General features: G+C 39.7%; 1 long non-coding RNA gene across 9 annotated transcripts in view; it reads right to left on the bottom strand.

The window, feature by feature from the left end:
- Positions 1 to 8,127, bottom strand: part of LOC109287948 — a 153,416-nt gene that overhangs the window by 59,204 nt on the left and 86,085 nt on the right. For 8 of the 9 annotated variants that reach the window (XR_002095019.1, XR_002095021.1, XR_002095023.1 and 5 more), the window contains one exon: positions 7,774 to 7,931. This is a non-coding gene — a long non-coding RNA (uncharacterized LOC109287948). Of the gene's footprint in view, positions 1 to 5,121; positions 5,304 to 7,773; positions 7,932 to 8,127 lie in introns of those variants that run through there. The other variant, XR_002095026.1, reaches the window with a different exon arrangement.

Here is an 8,127-nt window from a genome sequence, read left to right as displayed (position 1 = left end):
GATTCCAACAGTGTATGTAGGAGTAGAGAACATCACAGATTTTGTATGTGCAATGGAAGTGTCATGCAGCCATGGTGTTTGTCTCTCAACCTGGTCTCTGTAGAGATCAGCATGCCAGATAATGACCCTGGTTCTTTCCATGCTAAGAAGTCACTCAAAATAAGCAACTAAATATTTGTTATTGTACAATTATTGTGTGAATAAAGGACGGATACAACGTCCTGGACTAGCAGGCAGTCATGTCACAGGCGACAATTATAGTTTATCGTGTGTTTGGCCTGTGTGTCAAGTGACTCTTCCTAAAACCTAGTCAAACAATTATGACATGACTATGCAGATAAGGTTATGTTAGGTGTCCCAGAGGGCCATTTCTATCTCTGAAGTGTTGCATGCCCACTTGTGAAACAGTGGCACTTCCCTTCATGTAGTATATCCTTTGCTTTTGATCATGATGCCTTTAGTAGCATTAAGCCACAGCTGCCATTGTATCAATTATTAGATTTTATTTACAGAAACTTAATGTCTCCCTCCCTATCCATCTCTTTAACAGGAAGAACTTCTGAACCTCAGGAACACATTTATGACCATAATACAAAGATTTCATGCAGTTTCAAGTTGGTGGTTTCCTGTCAAAGCAGCTATTATTTTTGAGACGCAGCCCCACCAATTTTCTTGTTTTAGAAATATTAAACATGGACTTTGCAAATATTTCCATTAAACCCATTGAATTTCATGGCTGATGAATCAAATGACTACTAGTATGGGGACTTGCAAATTCAGTGAACCCAATTAGTACATCTATGGTTTCTTGTATGTACAGTGGGACACTTCCCAGCCAGATCCATAACTACACTGCTTCAGTTTTACATTGTTGCATCTGTACTCAATGAATTTACTGTATAATAAACCTGAAGTTATGGGGCCAATTCAGGTTAATGAACTTCTATGATATGTGGACTAAGGTACTTACTATAGCAGTTCTTCAATTTCTGGTTACTAAAAGAAGTCATAACAAAAAGCTCACAAACAATTTCCCGACTGAACTGTGTCCATATAAAATAGTCGTTGTTACATTTTGAACAAGGAACAAATTTGTAAAATTTATGATATCTTCCTGGAAAATTCATAAACAGTAAAAGAAGTGACTCAAGTGTATAAATTCACCATTATAGCACAAGCTAGATACTGTAACAAATCATAAAATTAGTACTCCTTGCATTTCAACAAGGGAATTCATTCTCCCCTTGATATATACTTACAGCTCCCATTAGCACAATTGAGATTTAAATACAAGTACTGAAAGGAAAATAGACTCCATTAACACTTGCAATTTTTACTCACATAAGTAATCTTTATTCATATGAATTGGTGGGATTATTCCACTTAGGCATATTACTTACACGAATAAGGCTTTCAGGCCCCTGGTAACACACGGGTTTATCCAAAACACAATACAGCATTAAGCCAATGAATTCAGTGATGTATGCAAACTGTTAACAAAACACAGCTGTCCTGAGGTCAAAAATTACAGAACTCCCTGGGTCTGCTAATTTGCTGTTTGGTCTCCTAACAACCTGCAGAAGAAGTTGCGAAGTGATGTGATGCTCTGGTTCCCCTTTCACTGCAGTGGAGCACAGCATCTACATCACTTTACTGGCCTCTGCTGCCAGCATGTGAGAGAAAAAGAGAGAGTGACAACTGAACGGAGGTCTTCCCATGTCCTTGTTTCATAAAGGAACTTCTAATCTTTGAAATGGAGCTGAAAGAAAAAGCTCTTCAGTTGTAAGTTTGAAAATAATGTGTAAGATGATGATACATAAGGCTCTGCCCACAATACAGTTAAATCCATGCGAACAACAGTTTTGTGTGATTGAAGCTGTACAAGCAGCATCCATGGTTGTGATTAGTTCCCTTTCAGCTGTTTTGGGAAAAGAACGTAAATGATTTTACAAGGTGAGGATTCTATCAGTGCATTTGTTTAACAAGCATACAGAGAGCAAGGGCATGGAAAAAACACCAAAAAATGAACAAAATGCAAATTTTGCACTGCTTTTGGCATTGTTCTACACTTTAGGCCTCACTGGAATATATTTTTAGTCTAGGGAATTAATTTTTAACAAGGGAACTAGTTTCCTTCTTATGACTCCTACTTCTCCATTGGCCTGTATGTTGAATAAAAGGATTTTAAAACAGTTTTAATTGAGGTTATGATGCCTTGAATTCAGAGTAGTCTCACTTATGTTTGTGTGTCAGGCCATGAAATAGGTGGTATCTCTACAGGCAATGCATGCATCTTTCCATACAAGTGATTCCTGTAAGAGACTGAGGGTGAAATCCTGGCCCTGCAGAAGTATTACTATTGACCTCACTGGCATCCAAAAGAAGGGGTCCAATTCTCTAAGGTGGCTAAGATCTGCTCAGCACAGCAGAGAGGAGGAAGCCATGTCAAGTCAATGCTTGTTCCCTTTCTCTCTGCCTCACTCGAACCCAGACACAAGCTAGAAGAGCCTAGCCTCTAGCCCACTGTTTCTCAAGCCATGGGTCCTGTCCCAAAAGCAGGTCTCAAGAAAATATCAACAGGGTTGTGAACAAATGTTATCAACTTTTTAATTCCGAACAGTGTATGTACAGGTTCCCTTCATCCACTAGGATAAGATATCACCACTGTAGACACAAAGGACACTCAGTAGCGTTTTTGGGAGGAGAGGAATCAAAGTCCACATTAGAAACATACAGATACAATTTCTGAAATGTAATTTAGTAATGGCATAATGGCCTTGTTCAGAAGGACAAAGACAAAGTCATTTTTGGTGACCTAAAGAAATTAGGGGCCTCTTTATAGCACTGTGGCTAGCAAACTGACTTTGGCCCCTGAACTAAAAAAGTCACTGACCACCTATGCACTAACTTATATTTCATGGTCCTCTTCTCAAAGTTACTTGCCTTCAGTTCAAGATACAGGTGTTGAAGACGGACATCATATCGTGATCTCAAGCTTGACAGAATGAGGCATTATACTGCAACTTAAAACTCAGAATAACTTTCAGAGACACAGACTATGGACAAACCATGAGATGCAACAAGGAATTAGAGGCTAAAACTTATCTCAAAGCGGATGATGCATGGTAACTATCTTAACCTAAAGCAGTTTACCCCTGAACAAAACAGCTAAATTGCTCCAGTTTAACCTTCACTTACCATGGGACAAGAATGGGCAGATGGACAGTGAGCATGTGTCATCTGCTCCACAGAAAATTTTCACCCCTTCCAACTCATTATAATTTGATCCTTTGTCAATGCCCACACACTTTCTCTCTCTAGTCAGCATCTTGGTACATTTATCCTCTTCAGAACCTTGAGTATTAACTTTCACAACTGAGATCCACATTTGGTTTAATTCAGGGATATCCTAATTGTTTGCTGTCAAAAAACTGTCGTTTCATGATTAAAGACATGCCCTTTTTTACCCGCAAATGTGTTTTTGATTGATTGGTAAACATGAAGTAAAGTGTGAGAGCATGCCAGTGTTAACCTGATGTAGCCAGAGGCTCTATGCATCAAATATTTTTGCTTTATTTGGAACATTCAGTTAATGAGAAAAATATTCTAATCAAAGAAATGTGTTTCCTTCAATTCTCTTCACAGAGGTGTTTGCTGCTTGAGAACAACATGTCCAATTATGCCTGCTTTGTTCCTAAAATAGGAAAAAGCTACAGAAAATTTTAAAATAAAACACTAAGCAAGTGCTCAGCTACATTCAGTATTAACTATTTAATTATTTTTGGTTATTTTCAATCAAGTGACTAAGAAGAGAAGATAATCTTTTCACTCCGGATCATTTGGCAAAATATTCATACGGGGAGGCTGGGGGAAGAGGGCTAAGTTTATACAGCGAGCAGTGAGGTGCACTATAACTGCAAACACAGAGAAGCAAAAATATTTTCACACAAGCAATTGTAGTGAGTGATGTAATTGAGTGTAATGAGGGGAGGGCATATACATTTTGATACTTCATTAAGTGCTCAATTACAAACCAGACTTGAGGCTAGTTGTAGGCAGAATGATAAGAGGGAAGTGAGGATGCAAGAAAATGACCTGAGAATCTAGTGTTATATCTGTGTATAGGAGACAACCAGAACGTGCTTGGGAAATAATCCATGTTTGTGCAGAGGAAAAGCTCATAACCTCTACAAAGCAAGAAGGCCATGACCCTCTAAGCAATTAAAGAATTTCTTATTGAATTAGTGTAAGTTATATCACCCAAATAATCCTACTTTATGTGGTGTACTCCTTCCTTTATCCCCTTTTCTTGTTGCTATTGTCCTCCCTAATATTTTCTGATCGCTTAAATTCGTAGGGTAACATTTTCAAAAGCACATACGTAATTTTCTAAAGTGCCTTAGTCATTTATGAGTCACAAAACCGAGACTATTTGTTGACACTAGCTTTTGAAAAGGGAGCTGAGACACCTTGAACTATTCTGGGCCTCTCTAGAATTATGCCTGGAAGCTCTTTAGAGAATGAAAGTGCCTCCCCCCATGTTAGCCCTGTTTCTCTGTGGTGAGAAGCATTAGGCACACCTCTGGGCCATCCTCATCAGGGCCAGGCTGCAACAGAGTCTCACCATGCAAAATCTCCATAACATACTGCGCCGCTAATCCCTAACGGGCTCTAGAACCCCCTTATCTTGAACAGACCTCTTGCTCTGGTAATGATACCGGTTGTCTATCCACCAGCACATTTACAGAAGACTCTTTTATGTAAAGTAGACTCTGATGGTCTATCAGGACCAGTGAGCAATATCAGACTGAAGAGATGGCAACTCTGAGCAGTTTCATGCAGAACAATTTTTGGAAGCGCCGGTTGTAATTTTGCTTGGCATTTACAGATCTATGCGAACTTGCTACCAGCTTTGTTTGCCAAATCAATGTGGCTGGAATGAATAAATTCCTCAAACCAAATATAAATCGATGATAGTTATGTATGTTAGGCTTCATTTGACCTGCATTGTCCTATTGCTGTTTATAACGTTTTTCTACTCATTTGCTCCTTACAGATTTTGGAGAGAAGTATGTTTTCATGGCCATGCACGTGCACATTACAACGGTGCAAACATCAGTGTAAACATGCATAAAACTGATACGCATCTTCAGCCCTTTGCTTTCAAAGCCAGGGGCTGCTACGACAGGGTATGAAGCCCGGAAAGGAAGAAGAAAGGAGAACATGACGGTTATGATGATACCTGATTTCTGTCAGACTGCTGGGAATATCACCCTGCTAGGGGATCACATTAGTATCATTGGCTGGAAAAGAGTGGTTTTTCAGTGCTGACCTGATCCAAGGAGAAATGAGGACATCCCTGCTGGAGCAGGCAGCCTGTTCTTTGTCAGTTACTAATGATGCTTGGTAAAGGAGAGGGGAGAGGATTAAAGGGAAAACATGCGGCATATTATGAAGCCAAAGTAATCCTTCAGTTTATTGTGTGTTTATATACCTCACCATTTAATGATTAGTGCTATCATTACTATTTATTACTTATTTTATTGTATGCATCTGGGCAAACACTGCAAATGGCACATCAAGACCAAACAGCTATATGCCTCACTGATTTAGAAAGCAAAAAAACATATCCCTGTAGGTATGGAGGCTTAATGAGGGAAAGAGTAAGGCAGGAAGAAAAAGAAGAGATGTATATTTCCTTTTCATCTCCCTTCTTCCCCAGCAGCATAACAGGGCAGGCATGGCACTGGACACTGGTTCGAGAGATGTCAACAGCATCCCCCAGTGCTCCGCATCCCCCGCTGGTACTTGGTCCCTCCCACCACCAAACCCTACCTTCCTTTGTGGTGTTCAGTAACATCTCTTTCCAGGGCACCAAAATTGCTAGTTATGTCTCTGCTTCTACCCCATCTCTCCCCGCTCCCTTCTTTTCCTTGAACACTTTTCTATTACCCACCTTGATCACTCAGTAGAGAATAAAGGCTGTTTATCCCTATGAAATTAAACCTATGAAAATAAACAACATCTTTCAATTATTTCTGTAATGTGTCCACCACATCCACTTTTATCTCAATTAGAAACCGAAGGATGGGAACCAGGAAAAACATCCTTTTTTGGTAAAGTAAATGGTCTTTCTGAGTCTGACTGAATTTGGCACAGTAGGACTGTATGTCTAAGAACCTGCCAGCATCCAATAAAGGTCTTCTTAATGAAGTATTCAAAGTGTAGCTTCTGTATGAATGTGCTATAGGAATGAACTCAAATCATCATTCAAAACTTATGATCAGAGACTTGCAAGACCATACGAGAAGAGGCTGAGGGACTTGGGCCTCTTCAGCCTGAAAAAGAGAAGGCTAAGAAGGGACTTAGTAGCAGCTTACAGCTATATCAGGAGCTTGGTGCACAACTGTTCACCAGGATACCCTTGGGGAAAAACAGGGGTAATGGCCTCAAACTCCTGAAAGACCGCTTCAGGCTCAATTCTAGCAAATTGAGGTGTCCAGACTGTGGAACAGCTCCCTCCAGAGGTGGTGCAATCACCTACCCTGGAAATCTTCAAGAGGAGACTGGACAGTCACCTTGCTGGGGTCACCAGACCCCACTTGTCTTTCCTGCTTAGTGCAGGATGGGCTGGACTTAATGATCTTGTGAAGTCCCTTCCAGCCCCTAACCATCTAAAACCTATGATTTTTTACTTTCAACTATTTTGGAGATTCAGAAAATTGCAATGAATTCCTCTTCCTTTGCTTCAGTTTTTTTCATACTGCTTATGCATTTCTCACTTGCAGCTAGGATCAGGAGAAGAAATGTGTATTATCATATGAAATATTTTTCTTCTCAGTATTTCTGACCTGATTGAAATCAGGAGGTACCACATATCTCAGGAAAAAACCTGCTTGTAAGATTTCCAGGTTGATTTCTTTGCCAAAGAGCCTCAGGTCCATTCATATCAGGCACAAATAAACAGCCCAAGATGTAGATGTTAAGTCAAACATTTTAAATCATCAAAACAGCTTTAAGTAACTTCTGTGATGTCCCTAAAGTCCTCTGCCTTTGTATTTCTCTTTACCCCTAACTTTAACATATAGTTTAGGTGCACACCTAAATGCCAAAGGCAGCAGCAGTAAATTAAGGACTTAATGTCTGCTTAGAGGATTCTCAGCACCTTTCAGAATGAGGCTCCCAGCCCACTGCCCACAATTAGGCATCACTCAGGAACAACACTATAGACTGACTGCATAGTCACTGATATCCTCTCCAGTTTCAGAGAGTATATATTGTCTCTGACAGCACTGCTGTGGTGATAGGCCAAGATTTTCAAAAGGTACTAGAGATTATATATTACTTTTTTTTGGATGTCCACCTTGAGAGAGAGCCATTATTTTCAGAAAGTACTGAGTGTTCTTTGTTTGAAAATCTGGCCCTTTTAAGGTATATCAGGTTAGCAACCAAAAATCATTGCTAGTTAGCCTTAAAGCTCTTTTGTGGGAGGGGACTATCTGTCTGTTCTACATTTGTATGGAACTTACCATACTGGGGTCATGACTGGGTCTGCTCAGAACTACTACAATAAAAATATAATTAATCCTAAAAAAAAAAAAATAGAATTAAAACATGTTTTGAATCCTGGCCATTTTCGGTATGATTTGATTTAATTCTGTCCTTTATAGTTGCATTTATCTATTGATCATTAAAACCCAAATAAGAAAAACAGTATAAGCACAGAAGGAAATTACATATAAATATTCTATTGTACCATGCAGCTTGGCATACCTGCTTTCATTCTCTCAGCTCCTTGAGAGGATGGTCTTCAATTCTCTACAACTATTGTGTAGTTGGATAGCCAGCCCTTCTTGCTGTTGGACTCTTTTTTCCTCTCTCTGTGCCCTCCACAGGCTGAATCTTTGCCACAGAGCACTCTGATTCTGATCCTGTGAAAATACAAATATATTCTAATCCTATGGCCTTACTTGAGGCAGGATTTCAGCTCTTGGAAGGCAAGAACCATTCTATCCTTGTTGGTAGGTGGACTGATTTGAACAAATGCATACTACTCTGTGAAGCTGGTCTTTGCATTTGCTGGAAAAAAATATGTTGGTGTTCTTATGGGGGGATGTGGGCACGCTA

Source organism: Gavialis gangeticus, unplaced genomic scaffold (assembly GCF_001723915.1).
Source record: "Gavialis gangeticus isolate Ggan-Ray unplaced genomic scaffold, GavGan_comp1, whole genome shotgun sequence".
In the NCBI taxonomy this organism is placed as follows: Eukaryota; Metazoa; Chordata; order Crocodylia; family Gavialidae; genus Gavialis; species Gavialis gangeticus.
Note: the sequence above shows the minus strand (reverse complement) of the source record. Positions and strands in the feature narration are given on the sequence as shown.